The 17,066-nt window shown below is 38.8% G+C and overlaps 1 non-coding gene across 1 annotated transcript; it reads right to left on the minus strand.

Moving 5' to 3' along the window:
- Positions 1-16,589: 16,589 nt before the first annotated feature.
- On the minus strand, positions 16,590-16,696 carry LOC127098940 (small nucleolar RNA R71). Its single transcript, XR_007793623.1, has one exon. It is a non-coding gene; the product is annotated as a small nucleolar RNA R71 (small nucleolar RNA).
- Between the last annotated feature and the right edge of the window lie 370 nt (positions 16,697-17,066).

Here is a 17,066-nt window from a genome sequence, read left to right on the forward strand (position 1 = left end):
TCCATTGCCCCTGAAATTTTTTGTGGTGAAACTAGACTCACTCATCTTCATTTTGGTATAAAGATTGTGCATTTATCATTTGTGGTTTGCTAGTTATGATTTTTTGAACTAGGGTGTGACAATTTGTGTCACACCAATGATGTGCATTTTCATGATTTTTGTTCACATGTCTCCTGGCATCCGAATGACCCCAAATTTTGCATGAATGATCTCTTACATGTCTAGTTTGTGTATGAATTTTCTTGGAATTAACCATGCTGTTTCCAATTTATTTGAGAATTTTCTTCCCTGTTTAGTCATTTGTTGACTTTATGTGATACATGTTGCCAAATCCTTTGTGAAATTCTCATACCATATTTTATGTTCATGAAACTTCATATGTGATAACTAGACATATTGAGCTTTGCATTGGTGTTAATCTCATTCATTTCTCTTCTGTTTTCAATTTGATATGATTTTTTGAAGTTGACCCATGTTTGTTGACCTTCATGGTGCATGCTTGAAATTATGTTGACTTCATGATTTTTATTGACTGCCTTCCTCTCATCCAAATGCCATGAAATTTTACATGCTTACCATGCTAGATGTTAGGATTGAGTGTGATTTATTTGATAATTTTTGAGAATGTTTGGGTTGACTTTTGAAGGAAGTCTTACTGTTGACCTATTTGTGCTCCTTCTTGCCATGCTTTGCCTTCCTATGTTCATGAATGATAATAATGCATGATTTGAATGTGAATCCAATTGAGATAGCTTCTTAAATGTTTGAACATGAATTGGGTTGACTTTCCTTTGCTGATTGACTTTTTTCTTTCATCTTTGACCCTAGGCTAGCCCTAGTGGTCTTTTGAGCTTACAATTGAGCTATTGTTTCAGGTTAAGCACCAATGCCTCAAAGATCATTCAAATTTGATTGAGTTGGATTATATATATTGTGCTAACCCTTGTTTTGTAGGTGTGACTCATATACTTGAGTCTTGTGCTATGCACATTGGTCCCTCTGTGGTTGACTGTTGTTTCATTTTCCTTTGATTTGAACTGTTAACTTGTCTACTAATAAGTTTGACTTTTTCAGGTACTTTAGTTGCTTAAGTTCCTTGAATTTGCTTTGCTTTGCTATTTAGCATTTGCTTTGAGGTATAATTACTTCTTCTTCATGTAGTCTGGAGACCCGGTCTGTTATTTGACCGGGCAAACTGTCTGAAGTCCTCCTTAAGAGGCAATGCCTGTGTGTGTTTAAAATTGTCCCAAGCAGGAAAAGTCCTTCAAGTAAGGCAATTGGTGGAAGGTAGGGATAAGTAATCTATCCCCCACTATTCAGTGTGTCCTCTCTTTGCTCCCCTTACATGGTTGAAGCATTGAGATAAATACCCAAGATCTAATCGAGTCAATAATGTGGAGAGAGTTCCTACTTTCTGAACTCCCACACTTTCTGAAATGCTCTCCCTGATTAGGGATAGAAGCAATGAGGCACACCCCTCATTTTCCTATTCATCTGCTTCACCTTAGCCTCTCAATGGCAAGGTTAAGAGCAACTCTTTTTACCCTATTCCAGTTGGCCTCAGTGCCTAACCCTCTTGTATGAGCCCCCTTGTCTGGCTATAGAGTGTGCTGTTTGATATTGATTGATTGATTGATTGCTTCATATACACATGTTTGCTTTCATGCTTTGTGCACTCATCATCATTAATTGCTCATCAGTGCATAATCATCTCATTTGTCTTTGTGACATTATCATTGCTGTTTACCCATTGAGGACAATTGTAAGACCATCCATTGGCCATTGCTCCTATGATATGGAAGTGAGTATAAGACCATTACCTTGGCCACTCATCTTATATTTGCTTGATGCACTTGTTTGATTGTATGTGAGGATACAACTGTAAGTCCCTGCAAGTTGGCATTTGTTTCCTAGGATCATACTGTGTATGTGAGAGTAAGCCCAGACAGATTGGCATCTGACATCCATGTTTTGCTTTCTCTGTTTATGTGAGGTTGCAACTGTAAGTCCCTGCAAGTTGGCATTTGCATTCCTGTGATCATATTGTTGCTTTTGTTCTTGTATGTGAGGATCCACTGTAAGTCCCTGCAACGTGGCATTGGTATTCCTATGAGCATATTTGTGGAGTTAACCTAAGTCCAGACAGATTGGCAGTTAGCTTCCGTTTCTCATCTTTGTTTTTCTTTTGAGGAGATTAGTGTAAGTCCATTGAGTGGCATCTGATATCCATTTCTGTTTTATGAGACTGGTGTAAATCCATCTATTGGTATCCGGTATCCGCCTTTTATTTCTTTGCCTGTGGAGATTAGTGTAAGTCCATTGAGTGGCATCTGATATCCCGTTTTGTTTTAGGAGATTGGTATAAGACCAGTGATTGGCATCCGATATCCGCTTTTTGCTTTCTTTGTTTGTTTATTATTATCCATTGCATTCCAAAGGACACACTTGAATCATCTCCCATATGATTTCAAGAAGTGAACCTTCTAAGAAGTTTTACAATCCATATCCATCCATTCATCCTCATTATGTCCTAAACCTTTTCACACTTCAATTTTCAAACTTGACATAGATATTGTGCAAACTTCTTCACGTTTTCCAAACTAAAAACCTGGACCCAAGTCCTTGACTTTTTCAAACTCCATTTTCATAATACTTCTTTCAAATCAATCTTAATCATACTTTGACTTCACTTTCATAATCACAATCAATTAACTTCACTCATTCACTTGTTTTGGCTTTGTCCATTGTTAATCTTTTCATGCATTAGCCATAGGTTTCAATTATCTTTGTGGTTGATGTAAATCTTGCCTATCCTTAGTGAGTCGACAGTAAGACTTCCGTACTAAAAACAGGGTTAACCCCTCCAGTACGTTGAAGCTATCCTCGCATGGTGGATGTTGGTTTTGGTCGAGTTTTCTCCCATTGATAATGAAAAGCCTCAGTGCTATTGTTTAAAATTGAATCCACCAACCTTTTGGAAATCTTTTAGCCGAACTACGGCGTTTTGATCCTTACCTTTGATGGAAGGTACGTAGGCAGCGGGTTCATCCGTTCAAACCCAATAATAAAATTGTATATTCTTTTCTCACCATCCCAATCATGTTTGCACAATGCTTATGTCATAACAAATAACAATTTAGTACAACAAGTGTGAAAAGGGCTCCCTAGGAGTACCTAGGACGTAGTGGGTGCCTAACACCTTCCCATTGCGTAATTTACCCCTTACCCAGACTCTCTGATCTTTTTATTAGTTTTCTACGTGTAAAACTTCTTAGGCTTTTGTTCGCTTTTTAGCCAGTCCTTTGGATAAATAAAAGTGCGGTGGCGACTCGAAAATCATTGTATGCTTTGCTTATGGTTTAATCGATAAATCATATAGCGACGAATACACCGCTACAATTTGGTGTTCATTATTTGAACGGAAATCTCCTTTTGGTTTTGTTTGTATTTCGACAAAATCTAATGTAAAGGCTCAACTATTAATAAAGCAAAGCATACTTTAATTTTAAACTATCCTCTTATAATCATGAGTCAACTTATAACCCTTGAGTAATATTAAACCAAAATAGAAATCATATTAAAACAAAATTTCAAATACAAGGAGAAAACAAACAGGATGCAATGGATTACTACACCAAAGTCAAAAATGCACACTTTTGGACTTTTACCTCTAAGCCCACCTCTAAGCCCAATATGATGAATGACTCAAGAGATGTAAAACATGGGCTTATCAACACAAAGTGAATGCCAATCTAAGATTAAATACTTGGCTTTAGCGGACTTAGGCAGATGGAGCAAATTATGTATAAAGAGCAAGAAGTATAACTAAGTGCAATGGACATGTTGGTCTCAATGAAAAGGAACTATGCAATGCAATGGATCTGGCAAGACAAAATTGGGGTATGACATGTGGATAGACACGAAGCAGACTTGTTGTTGACCGAAGTGCACGGAGGTTCCTTTGGTACTCATTCCAATGGACATGCAATGGCGAAGAAGATGTTGCGAGCAGGTTACTATTGAAGGGTAATGGAATCTAAATGTTGCAAATTTATGAAGAAATGCCACAAGTGTCAAATCTATGCTGATAAGATTCATGTTCCTCCGACACTATTGAATGTTATCTCTTCCCCATGGCCCTTCTCCATGTGGGGAATTGATATGATTGGGATGATTGAACCCAAAGCTTCGAATGGACATCGTTTCATTTTTGTGGCAATTGACTATTTCACAAAATAGGTTGAAGCGGCATCGTATGCAAATGTAACCAAGCAAGTTGCTGTAAGGTTTATCAAGAATCAGATTATATGCCGTTATAGTGTGCCAAGAAAGATCATTACTGGTAATGGATTGAACTTGAATAACAATATGGTTGAAGCTCTTTGCAAAGACTTCAAGATTGCACATCATAATTCTTCTCCCTACAGACCCAAGATGAATGGAGCTGTTGAAGCTGCAAACAAGAATATCAAGAAGATCATTCAGAAGATGGTTGTCACATACAAGGATTGGCATGAGATGCTCCCATTTGCTTTGTATGGGTATCATATATCCATCCGCACTTCAACAGGGGCAACCCCTTTCTCTCTTGTGTATGGTATGGAAGTAGTGCTCCCCGTAGAGGTTGAGATTCTTTCATTGCGTATGCTCATGGAAGCCAAGTTGACTGAGGTTGAATGGTGTCAAACTAGGTTTGATCAGTTGAATTTGATTGAAGAGAAGATATTAATTGCCATGTGTCATGGTCAGTTATATCAGCAAAGGATGAAGAAAGCTTTTGATAAGAAGGTCAGACCTCGTGTGTTCAGAGAAGGTGATCTTGTGCTCAAGAAGATTTTGTCGTTCAAACCAGATTCTAGGTGAAAATGGACTCCTAATTATGAAGGCCCATATGTTGTTAAGAGAGCCTTTTCAGGTGGTGCTTTGATTCTTACAACTATGGATGGCGAAGAGTTCACTCGTCCTGTGAACGCAGATGCAGTCAAGAAATACTTCGCCTAAAAAGAAAAGAACAACTCGCTAAGTTGAAAACCCGAAAGGGGGGCTTAGGCAATAATGAGCATCTCAGTGGATTGAAAACCCGAAAGGGCGATCCAGGCAAAATTAGAGACATAAAACAGAAAAAAATTCCCGATAAGTTGAGTACCCCACTTTGGGGTAACTTATGCAAAAATTAGGGATTATGGCAAGTAACTGCATTCTGCTGATCTTCAGTGTTTTGAAATCTTGATTGAGCACAAGGGTTAACGTCGATTCATCATCCTAGTGGCGGTCAAGAGCACAGTGGATATCAAGAGTTGTGTTGATTGTGTTTTTAAGTGTCGGATTTTTGTTATCGTCTCCACAGGGATTGTGAGATATCATCGCCTTTCAAGAGTTGTTTTAATTCTTAACTCATAGTAACAAGGGGGTTTTGGTTTTAGTCACGGTATCTTGCATAAAAGTGTGATAAAATGCGGTAAAAGATTTGGTTTTAATATTTGAGAAATATTGCCAAAGTTAAGGTTCGACGATCACTTTGCATGTATATGTTCGATCAACAAAACTTATAAACTCCTTTAGATGATAAACTATTTCACAAAGTCCTCCCAATGTGTTTATCTCTAACACACATTGTGAGTTTTCCCATTTTGATCCATTGTTTATCTCTAACACAATTTATCAAAATGACAACTTTTTGGTTCAACCTTATGGTGAACAAAATCATTCATTACTATCTCTAGCTAACAAACAAGATTGGATGAAAACCTAGGTCAAGAGTTGGTAAACATCTCTCGATCCTAAACCAACACAAAAAGTTTTCAATAAAACAAAGTTTTCACCATATATTTACCATTAAAGAGTTTACAAATGAAGATCATCCCATTTACACACAAAGCTAATGATCATCTACATCTAACCTTGACAAAATGAAGAACTTAGCTACTCATTTTCATGGTAGCTTGGTCAACAAGTTTCGGAAGAAGGTTGATCAACATCTGAGTCGAATAATCGAGATTGGATGGGAATCCACCTTCTTTTTGTGAAAGATTGTTAAGAGATGAAGAGAAATGATTTCTAGGTCACAAAGTATCTCTAGAGCAATGCTGGAAAAATATCTCAAAAGTACAAAAGTATGGAGGTGTAAGGTATGGCTCCAAAAAGTAGCCCTTGCTACTTATAGTGCTGCTACTGAGCTGTCATGCTCGCTAGGCGAGCAGAATGGCTCACCTAGCGAGCCCCAAAATGAGGCACCTGAGGCACCTGCGCCCAAAGAAATGTCCTTTGCCAGTTTGGCATGTTCGCTAGGCGAACAAAACCTTCGCTAGGCGAAGCCCACGCTTCACCCTTCGCTCCAGCGAGCTTAGGAGGTTTTGCTACTGGAATTGCTCGTTGGGAGCTCGCTAATGGCTCGCCTAGCGAGTGAGTGCTGGCTGCGCTTTTGACCAAGTCTGGACGTGTTCGCTACACCCTTTGTCGGCTGCTCGCCTAGCGAGTTTGATGATGTTTGCTACTGTAAAATACTGGAGCTCTTCGCTGGGTTCTCGTTGGGCGCTCACCTAGCGAGCTCTTCGCCACAGCCCTCGCCTAGCGAGCAAGCTGATGAATGCATCTCTTTATTTTGGTCCCTTTGCCAACTTTCTTGTGGCTTCATTTTCTATTATTTCATGCCTACTTCCTGCACAATAACACACAAATCAAAGGTACCAAGATCGTTTATCATTGTATTGCAATTCATCAAAAACAAAGGTGGTTTCGAACAATTTAGCAAGGAAATGGAGTGAAAGATGCCCATATTTGATAGCTCAAATAAGCACTTTTGGGTATCTAACAACTCTCTCTAACTAGATTCTTGCTTGTCCTCAAGCAAAGTATGCCTCTTGAAGGACAAGAGGATTTGCATTAAGAAAAAGGTTTCTCCGAAATCGGATAAAACGGCTCAAACACAAGCGAATCAGCAGATACAAATTTCCAACGGTTAGAATAAAATAATACACAAGAACTAAAACTTAGTAGCAATGCGAAATATGTATCTATCCACAACAATATTATCTTGAATGAATCACCCTATCTCTCCTCTTCGAATAAGGATTGAAAAAATTACGCCTTTGCAACCGCGGGAATAATCTCACTCTCCAACAACAATGAAGAAATCAATTCAATTCATACAATGTCTAACAATTATAAATGGTAATGTGGAAGCACGAAGATCACTAAGGACTTTTCGGTTGAAGCTTGGTTAGGTTAACAAACAAGGGTCATTTCTAAGGCCATTGAAAACGAAATTGCCGATGCAAAAGAGACATTCACTGTACATTATTCACACATCTCAACTTCGTTCCATTTATTTCTCATTTGAAACCTTCACAACTCTTATTTCACAACTCAATTTTTGTTTTTCACTATTTTTCTTCCAAGCAAGCATTCACTTTCATTTTCTCTATTTTTTCTTTTCTTTCACATCATATTTACAAAACAGATGTTTCTCTTTTCTATATTTTATATATATTTTTTTATGCTTGCTCGGTTTTTCAAGAGTTGTGACACTTACCGATTCTCATTTTCGTTCTCCCCAACTTATTTCTTACTCACCCTAAGTGAATGCTCTTGACTTTTTACGGCAAAAGAACAATTATCAAAATTTTCCGGGTTGTAAGAAAAAAAAGATTTTTGAAATCTCGCTTTATTTCAAGCTGAGATTCAACTGTTTAAGCTCAAAGGGGTTAACGAATACTCTCTCTGCTCACAGGTAAGTTGCATTTGGAACTGGTTGTGCTCGATAGAAAACAAGTGCCTTGATCATTTCTAATTGCTTCCACATATTCACAATAATAAAAGACAAAGCATGAATCAAATGAATCAACAAAGCTTATTAGAATCCAACATTTAAGTGTACAATGGAGGTTTCCTCACAATTTGTGGTTTTAAGTCCTAGATGAAACATTCATTCAATTATGTTGCAAAAAGACAATATTCAATTACAACAAAAGAGTAAGGTTCTTAATGCATTCTAAAATTCTAGCCGGAGGTAACCATGTACCTTAGCATTATTCACTTGTTTATTTTTATCATTGCCATCCAAGCTCGGATGCACCTTCATTGGATACTTCTTTGAGGAGTGTAACACCTCAAAATTTGCCCTCCTCTCTTGGGACTAGCTTAGCACATGCATTTCATGTTTTAGGACATTATGCATTACATCTTTGCATATCATGTGGAATAAGCAAGTCATCCTCCTAGGTCTTTCTCAGAAGATAGAGAGGTTAAAAGATTCAAGCCTGAGGGTCTCATAAATTGATCACTAATCATCTGGGGTTTATGCTTCAATTAGGGTTTATTGGTTCCTCAAGGAGGATGAGTGTTATCTTATTTGCTAGAGTATATCACAATCATCATGGTTTTATCATCACCAAGAGGTTCATTGTGCCTGATCATGTTCCTTGGGATTAGGGTTTTGACCTCTGGTCAACCCTAATCAGTTGCATTCTAATAGGCAGGGTTTCTCAAGGAGATGAGGTCTTTCTTGATAAGGAGATCATCATATGGTTATTATGTTGAGCTTGTGTAAGCTAGGGTTTTATTTTTGAGCCATTTCATCAAGTGGTTGAGGCTCAAAATCATCTGTGCATGATCAAGTCAACTGTATGTCAACTGCCAAGTCAACTGTGGATTTGGAGGGGGGAAGTGATCAGAGATACTTCATTCATGTTCAAAAAAGTCTCATTTGACATCTCAAACATCAACATTGAAGAATTTGAGGTCAGATCAAGACTTTCCAAAAATAGCAGGTGACCTGTAATTTGAACTTTCCAAAAATGGAAAGATTTTTGACCAACTTCAACTCAAGATTACATCATCAAGAAAGCTTCAAATGAAAACTTTTCCAACATGAAAGTTGAAGATCTTTCTCTCCCATTTCCAAAAAGTCCAAGATCATCAATTTCTCATGTGTGGTTAAGGAGATATGATCAAAACATGGAAAAGTGTACTTGAAGATTCAAATGAGCATAACTTCTCAACCAAAACTCCAAAATGGATGGCTCTTTTGGCATTCTTCTCCTTTTTACCTCTAGTTTCCAAACCATGCATTGCATTACACAAATTATATTCATATGAGCATTTGCTAATTCATTGGTTTTTTGGAGGGAAATCTCAAAGTTTAAAATTGGTGCATGGCTTGATCTTTTTCCCACCACCATTGGCTCCAAAATCAGATTTTGAGTGAAAATAGATGGATTTCGTGCACTGTTCATGCATGCACTTCATGCATAGAGTGAAAAATCCAATTTTCACTTACACTCCATAACTCATCAATTTCATTAGCATTTGGTTTAAGCTTAATTAAACATGATTAGCAAGGCATATATATAGAAAACCCTAACTGTTTTCAGGAGAGGATTCATAATTTCAGATCTAGATCCAAATCTCTCAAAATTCTCTCTCAAAATTTCTTCAAATTTCTTCAAACAATATCCATTTCTCTTGCTTGATTCATCATCCTGAAGTATCATTGAGCAAGATTGGACGTGGAATGGAATGAAATCGTGCCTGTTTGTTCATAATGGAAGCTTGGAAGCATTAATGGTGAATTCAAATTCTGGTGAAATCAAGAGCAATTGAACCTCAATCTCTCCTCCAATCATTCATACAAGCATCATAGAGGAACATCTGAGCTATCACAAGCCTTGAATCAAGCCAAATCCAGATCTGCTCTTCAAGAGGTTACAAAATTGATCCTCTTAATTCTCAAAATTATTGTGATGTTATTGTAGATCTCTTTATGTTGATCATGCTGAACTTTGAATCATGATTTTTGGTGCAAAATTGAGTTAGTTAGGGTTAATTAAAGTTCCATGCATGAAAATAGATTTGCTCGATTCTCTCTTAGCATGATGATTTAAGCTTAGCTATGCATTGATCTTTGATCTCCATGGAATATCCTACATGATGATGTCCTTAATTGTGAGTTCTGGAGATTTTGTTCTTGGACATTGATGAACAGTTACTGTTCATCTTCTTCACGAGGAAGAAGATGAAGTTTCAGCATAGGCAACGGTTTTGATTTCAATTGCCACGAAAATCCGTTGCTGAATGTGTTTGCTAGGGCACGCGTGTGATTGGTGCATGCGTTTGGCCATGCTGGTCTCTGATTGGTCCGCTTGCCTTGACCGTGCCATTGGCTGCCACCGCATTAGTGAAACGACCGCGTTTCACTTGCTGGCGCCAATTATTTCAAATTCAAATTAATTATTTCATATTAATCCATTTTAAATGTCACATGTTATTTCATTTTGTTCTCAATCTTTAAAAAATCATATCAAATTAAAAATTAATCCAAAAATTACCAGGTTTTTTGCATTATGATCCTGATTCTCTCTAGTTTTTTATCATCATATTTTCACAAGTTGTGCTTGGCTGATTAATTTTTTGTGCTAGAATGTTTGAACACATGTTCATATTTGACCTTGCCTTGCTTATACATTTGTGAAATGCTGGTCTTTGATCCAATGGATGTGAAATTTTGCATGCTATAACTAGGCACATTGCTTGACATTTTGGTGTTGATTTGGTATTTTTATCAATTGTCAATTCTGTTTTATGATCATGTTAAGTTGGTGTGACAATTTGTGTCACACCTTGTGATGTTAAACTTGAATGATATGTTTTCCATGCCAAATGATGTCCAATGCTTCTGATTTTTTGTGTGATGCATGTTATGAATGTCCGGGTTGATCATGAATTTTTCCAGATTTATTTGAATCATTTCTGATTTAATTGAGATTTTTTATTCTGGTGGATCACATATGAGCCTTAAAATTGCCTTGAACTTCATTTGATCATGAAATGCTTTTGGTTAATGATATTGATGTGAGACCTTTTGGAATGTGTCAAGATGTGTTTGAAGTTGATTCATGTTAAATTTCAGCTTCTGTTTTGAATTTTTTCTTCATCTTTGACCCTAGGCTTTGACCTAGTGGTTTGTTGCTTATCTTTGAGCTTTGATTTCAGGTTGAGCATTCAAGTTCCATAGTGGTTGATGCTTCATCACTTGAGCATTGATGTTTGCTCTTGGTTACTAACACTTGTGTGTTTTGTAGGTTGATGTTAGCTCATTTGAGTTTGCCTTATGGCTTGCACATTGTGAACATTGTCTGTCTGTTTGTTATTGTTTGTTGATTGTTTGTTTGTACAGTTGAACTGATTAGTTTAGATTTTTCACAGGTACATAAGTTGCTTTAAGTTCATTGTGAACTTTGCTTTGCTTGGTTGCTTAACCACTGAGGTATAATTCTTCTGACTTCATGTAGTCTGGAAGACCTGTCCTATTATGTGGGCAGGCACCTGTCTGAAGCCCTCCTTAAGAGGCAATGCTTGTGAATGTTTACTTTTTGTGCCAAGCAGGTAAAGACCGCTTAAGAGGCAATTGGCAGATAAAAGAGATGTGTAATCCATCTCCTGCTATTCAGTTGTGTCATTCACCTTGCTCACACCATTGTGTTGATGCATTGTGGATAAAAGCCCAAGATCTTTGTTGTGTCAGTCATATGTGGAGAAGAGTTCCTACATTCTGAACTCCCACACTTTCATTTGTCTAAAGCTCTCCCAGGCCAGGGATAAGAGCTGTGAGGTCTTACCCTCACTTCCCATTTCATCTGCTTCACCCTAACTCTCAATGTTAGGGTTAAGAGCTAACTACACCCGATTCCAGTTGGCTTGTGTTTCACAGCCTAACCTTGTATGAGCCCCATTGTTTGCATATAGTGTGTGTGCTTGCTTTGTGTGCTTGTGTGTATTTGCCTGTGTTGTTTAGGATAACTTGCTTCCTGTGCAAGTTAGATAGAAACCTCAACATAGGGATCGTATGCATGACAACTTCTAGGCTCGAGTCGTAGTCTCCCTAGTAGTTTGTGTCTCCCTTTGTCTCTGGTTAGGACAGAAGTTCTTTCCCTGTTAAGGGGAACTACGTCGCCCTGATCCTCATACCAGATGAGGTACGTAGGCAGGAGATGAGCTGATCTCTCCGGGCGCCCTTTTTCTTTTGCAACCCCTTTATGTGTGTTTGGAGTCTGACATAAGTCCAGCGATTGGCAGTTGGTTTCCTGTGTCTTGTTTGCTTGTTGGAGTCTGACGTAAGTCCATCGATTGGCAGTTGGTTTCCTTTGTGTGTGTTTGTTGGTTCGGAGTCTGATGTAAGTCCAGCGATTGGCATTCGGTTTCCATGTTTGCCTGTTTGTTGGAGTCTGACGTAAGTCCAGCGATTGGCAGTTGGTTTCCAGTGTGAGTTTTGTTTGGCGTGTGTTAGCCGAACTACGGTAGCTCTGATTCTCATTCCAGATGAGATACATAGGCATAGGATGCGATATCCTAGCGAGCCCGTTCCCCTTTTCTTTCTATCTGAGTTTCCTTCTATTGTGTGTGTGCAGTTTGTGAGTAGTGTTTAGCAACCTTATCCTATCTTTCTGAGCATGGATCCCGTCGAGTACGACGGATGCGTAGGGGTGTTAATACCTTCCCTTCGCATAACCGACTCCCGATCCCATCTCTCTTTGGTCGCGAGACCATGTTTTTTCCAGGTTTACTTCGAGCGTTTCCTTTCCCTCTTTTGGGATAAATAACGCACGGTGGCGGCTTTGTTTGTTTTTCTTTTCCCGCCGGTTGTTTTTCACGGATGCGACAGCTGGCGACTCTGCTGGGGACATATAGAAGTTGACCTCTTGCTGGTCCATCTTCCCTAAGCGAGTCACTCCTAGCGTTCTCTAGGATAGTTTAGGTTGCTTATGTTGCTCTATTTATTGTATTTATGATTATTATGTTGTGTATATATTTGCATAAATGTTTGCATGCATCATACTATCATTGTGCTGTCTTCTGTACAGGTTGGTTTCTCTGATTTGGGGGGGTGTTCTGAGTGGGGCTAAAACCCAGGCCCGAGTATACACTTAGGATTAGCGTGGTCTCATGTTGCCTCTCATGTTAGGTCAACATGTTTTGGGCGACGTGACATACCACAAGCCGGACGAGGTTCTTTTGAGGGAGCTCTTCCTTTGTGGAGTATCCACTTTGGTTGAGTCACTTCATCTGAGCTGGTGACTTCGGTGACCGATCATTCCCGGATCTTTGGTTTAGACGATCTTAAGAGAGCTACAACGGCACACTCGAAAGGGCAAACCCGTTGAGTATCTCTGCCCGATTGTCGAGACCATTATCCGCCTTAGGATGACTTGATTAGAATTCACCTGTGAGGAGAGGGTTGATTCTTACAGATGCATGTCTTGATGGTGACTTTGATGGTGACTAATAGTGCAGTTATTGATCAGAGTCCTATTTATAAGTCGGATTTATGGATTTATTTCTGAGACGCCGGAGTTTTGTCCGTGGTATTTATCAGTGGGGATCCGTTTATTTCAGGATTCCCTGGGCTGGTTCAGAGGGTCTTGTGGTTATTTGTTCAGAGGATCTCTGGTGATGATGGTGATATATCCTCCGTTCCGTTTATTTCGGAACCCCAAGTCGGATTTGTGGTTACTCAATACCTCAGATGGTTGTGATCAGTTCAGAGACCGGGGCTTCTGTACAGTTGATGATCAGATGACTTGGAGGATGGCACAGTGCATTGCATTCATACATCAGCATCATTCACATTTTGCATTTATCTGTATCTAACACATGTTTATCCATATGCAGGGGACATTCTTGATCGAGATCCTGGTTGAGAGACTTCTTTGTTCCAAACATGAGGACCGGCTTGAAGGACGACGTCGTCTACAGTTTCTTTGACCCAGAGATTGGTGTGCTGAGAGATATGATAGCATTGATTACACCTGACTATGTGGGGATGTTTCGTGAGGCATACAGTGGTATTCTGAAGTTGGTTTTCAGGCTCACAGACAGTGATAGGAGCGCCATCCATACTCTTCTCCAGTTTTATGACCCGGGTTTGAGATGTTTCGTTTTCCCAGATTACCTATTGGGGCCTTTGATGGAGGACTATGCTAGCATCCTGGGTATTGAGATCAGAGAGATCAGATTCCATTCTATGCCACTAAGGAGGAGCCTGATGTTGCTGAGATTTCTCGTGCTCTTTATTTGAGCCCAGAGATGATTAAGGAAGGTTTGAAGGAGAAAGGAAAGTTACCCGGTTTTCATCTGAGTTTCTTGGAGGCTAAAGCCAAGGAGCATGTTGTTGTGGGTAATTGGAGGACCGTTTGTGCTTTGATTGCTGTGAGCATTTATGGGACTATTCTGTTCCCTAATTGATAACATGAAATTATATCACATTTTTGGACTCGATTTAATTAAATTATATTATTATTCACTTCAATTTATTTCATTTTATTCGATATTACTCGGTATTTTGCTTTCTATTTATCTCAGGTAGTTTATTTGAAGCACAAGTGAAAAAGGAAGAAAAGGAGGTGCAAAAAGAAATGAAAAGAAGCAAAATCCACAAAGCCAAAGCCCAGCCCAAAAGCACAGGCGCTGCGCCTGTGACGAGCGCCACACAAGGTGTGACGAGCGTCACGCTCTGCCTACTTGTGTTACGAGCGTAACACATGGTGTGACGGACGTCACACCATTCTCCTATATTTTTGGCTTCAGAAGCGCAACAGAGGCACGTTGAAGCCTATTGTTACGCTTGACCTTTGGAAATGTGAAGACTACTTTTACGGAAGAGTTTTGGAAACCGTTACAAACGGGGATAATATAAATAGTGGCTGCAGCTCTCTCTCCCGGGGGCTCCTCTTCCAACCGTGCAAGCATACCATACCCGTTTCACAGCTTTTTACAGTTTTTGTTTTATTTGCAATTTTTATTTTCTTTTCCAGTTAAGCTTTCAGCACTTAATTAATTTTTCACACAATAGTTTCTACACCGGAAACTATTGTGTATCTTTCACCGGATCTAACCTTACGTTAGAATCTAGTTTTTTTATTTATTCCTTCGCTTTTATTTTTCTGTCCGATTGAAGAATTCAAGAACAAATCCAACCGGTCTGTGGTGGAGTGTTCAAGATTGCTATAAATTATTCAGGTTCTTTAATTACTATTTGAATTTATATATGCCCTGCTTTATTGTTTATTTATATTATTTGTCTGAAATGGAATTATTTATGCATGATGATTATTTAGAACTGTTTAGCATGTCCGGCTAACTTATTTAGGTATCGGTATGTAGAGTAAGCGGAATGAAGCAATCAAAAATAAGTCGGTTCAATTACGTTTAAAAATAAAATCACTCTTTTTATGGTCTCAATTTACAGGTTTAATAACAAGGTTTTTGTACGAAAGTAAAAGACATAAAGAAGTTAAAATCAATAGAACGAGAGTTTGAGTTTTTAACTGGACAGTGTAAATTGGACATTAATTCTAGATCAGGGCGAAAGCAATTTTTAGAGTTAATTAAATTCTAATCTTTTTCAAAAAGTATTTTTAAAGGTTGAATGTGAGGACGAGAGTTAAGCATTTGAATTTAATTATATAATCTAAGTCAACAGAGCGAGAGTTTGAGACAAGGGTGTTTAAACGATTAGTGTTTTCTTAAAAAGAGTTTCTACGGATTTTATTGTTTTCAAAAAGTGATTTTGGACTTAACTAATAAGTGACAGCTACGTTAATATAAAATCATAGTCTATTCAACAGAGCGAGAGTTTGAGATGAGACTTTTAATCAATAGTGTCTACCGAAAAGATTTATTTTAAAACCAAGAAACCAATGAAGAATTGATTCCCTAATTACGACGAACTACATACCGATATTCGCTTAATTGATATTTAATCTAGATCTTAGTTTAGTTTTTTCTCGAAACAATCAAAGTATCATCCGCCTTAGCTTTACGAAGTAACCTTAGATAACGGTATATCGATTCATAAGTCCCTGTGGGATCGATATCTTTTAAAACTACGCGATAGAACTGTGCACTTGCAATTTGTACCCCAATTCGACTCATAAAGTCGCGATCAAGTTTTTGGCGCCGTTGCCGGGGACTTTTATTTAGTCGATATCGTAACTCTTCTGTTACGCTGTAGAGACTAAGGTTTTTTTTTATTATTTCTTTCGTTGATTTGTATGCCACATACTCGCTCACAAGGCGAGCCGTTCTACTTACGAATCAACGACATCGAATTATATCTCCGAGTCTTACGATGAATTCGGGAATATCGTGCTGCAAACAATCTCCCTCCTATCGAAATTCCTGATCTCAAAAATCTTCTTCCTTCGTCGATACCCGAGATGGCAGAACCAGCTCGTGCTCTTCGAGATTACGCCGCTCCATCGCAAGATGAGCCGCATTCGAGTATTGCTCCACCCGCAATCGAAGCAAACAACTTCGAACTTAAACCTTCACTATTGCAGGCAGTGCAACAGAACCAATTCTCTGGATATCCTACCGAGGATCCAAATCTTCATTTATCCGTATTTGTCCAATACGCTGATACTGTTTAAGCTAATGGTGTCACTTCAGAGGCAATTCAACTTCGTCTCTTTCCTTTCTCGTTACGAGATAGCGCTAGACGATGGCTTCAGTCTCTTCCTTCCAACTCAGTTACCACATGGAACGAGCTGAAGAAAGTCTTTCTTGCCCGATATTTTCCTCCAAGCAAAATAGCTATGTTGAGAGCCCAGATAAATGGATTTAAACAGAAAGATAACAAGTCTCTTTTCGAAGCATGGGAAAGATACAAAGACATGATGAGACTTTGTCCGCACCATGGTTTAGAGGACTGGTTAGTGATTCATACCTTCTATAATGGTCTCTTGTACAACACGAGGTTAACAATAGACGCCGCCGCATGTGGTGCACTTATGAACAAACCTTACGCTGATGTTTACCAACTTATCAAGAGCATGTCCCAAAACCACTATCAGTGGGGAAGCGAACGAACAATGGTAGAATAACCTCAAACGAAAAGTGGCATGTACGAGATAAGTAACCTTGATCATGTTAATGCAAAAGTGGATGCTCTGGTCCAGAAAATTGAAAGTTTAAATGTATCACCTCCAGCCGCCGTGGTTGCCATAACTCAGAATTGCGAAGTTTGTGGAATCCAAGGTCACACTCCTGCAGATTGTCAGCTCCTAACAGGA

This window comes from Lathyrus oleraceus, chromosome 6, assembly GCF_024323335.1.
Source record: "Lathyrus oleraceus cultivar Zhongwan6 chromosome 6, CAAS_Psat_ZW6_1.0, whole genome shotgun sequence".
NCBI classification, from domain to species: domain Eukaryota; kingdom Viridiplantae; phylum Streptophyta; class Magnoliopsida; order Fabales; family Fabaceae; genus Lathyrus; species Lathyrus oleraceus.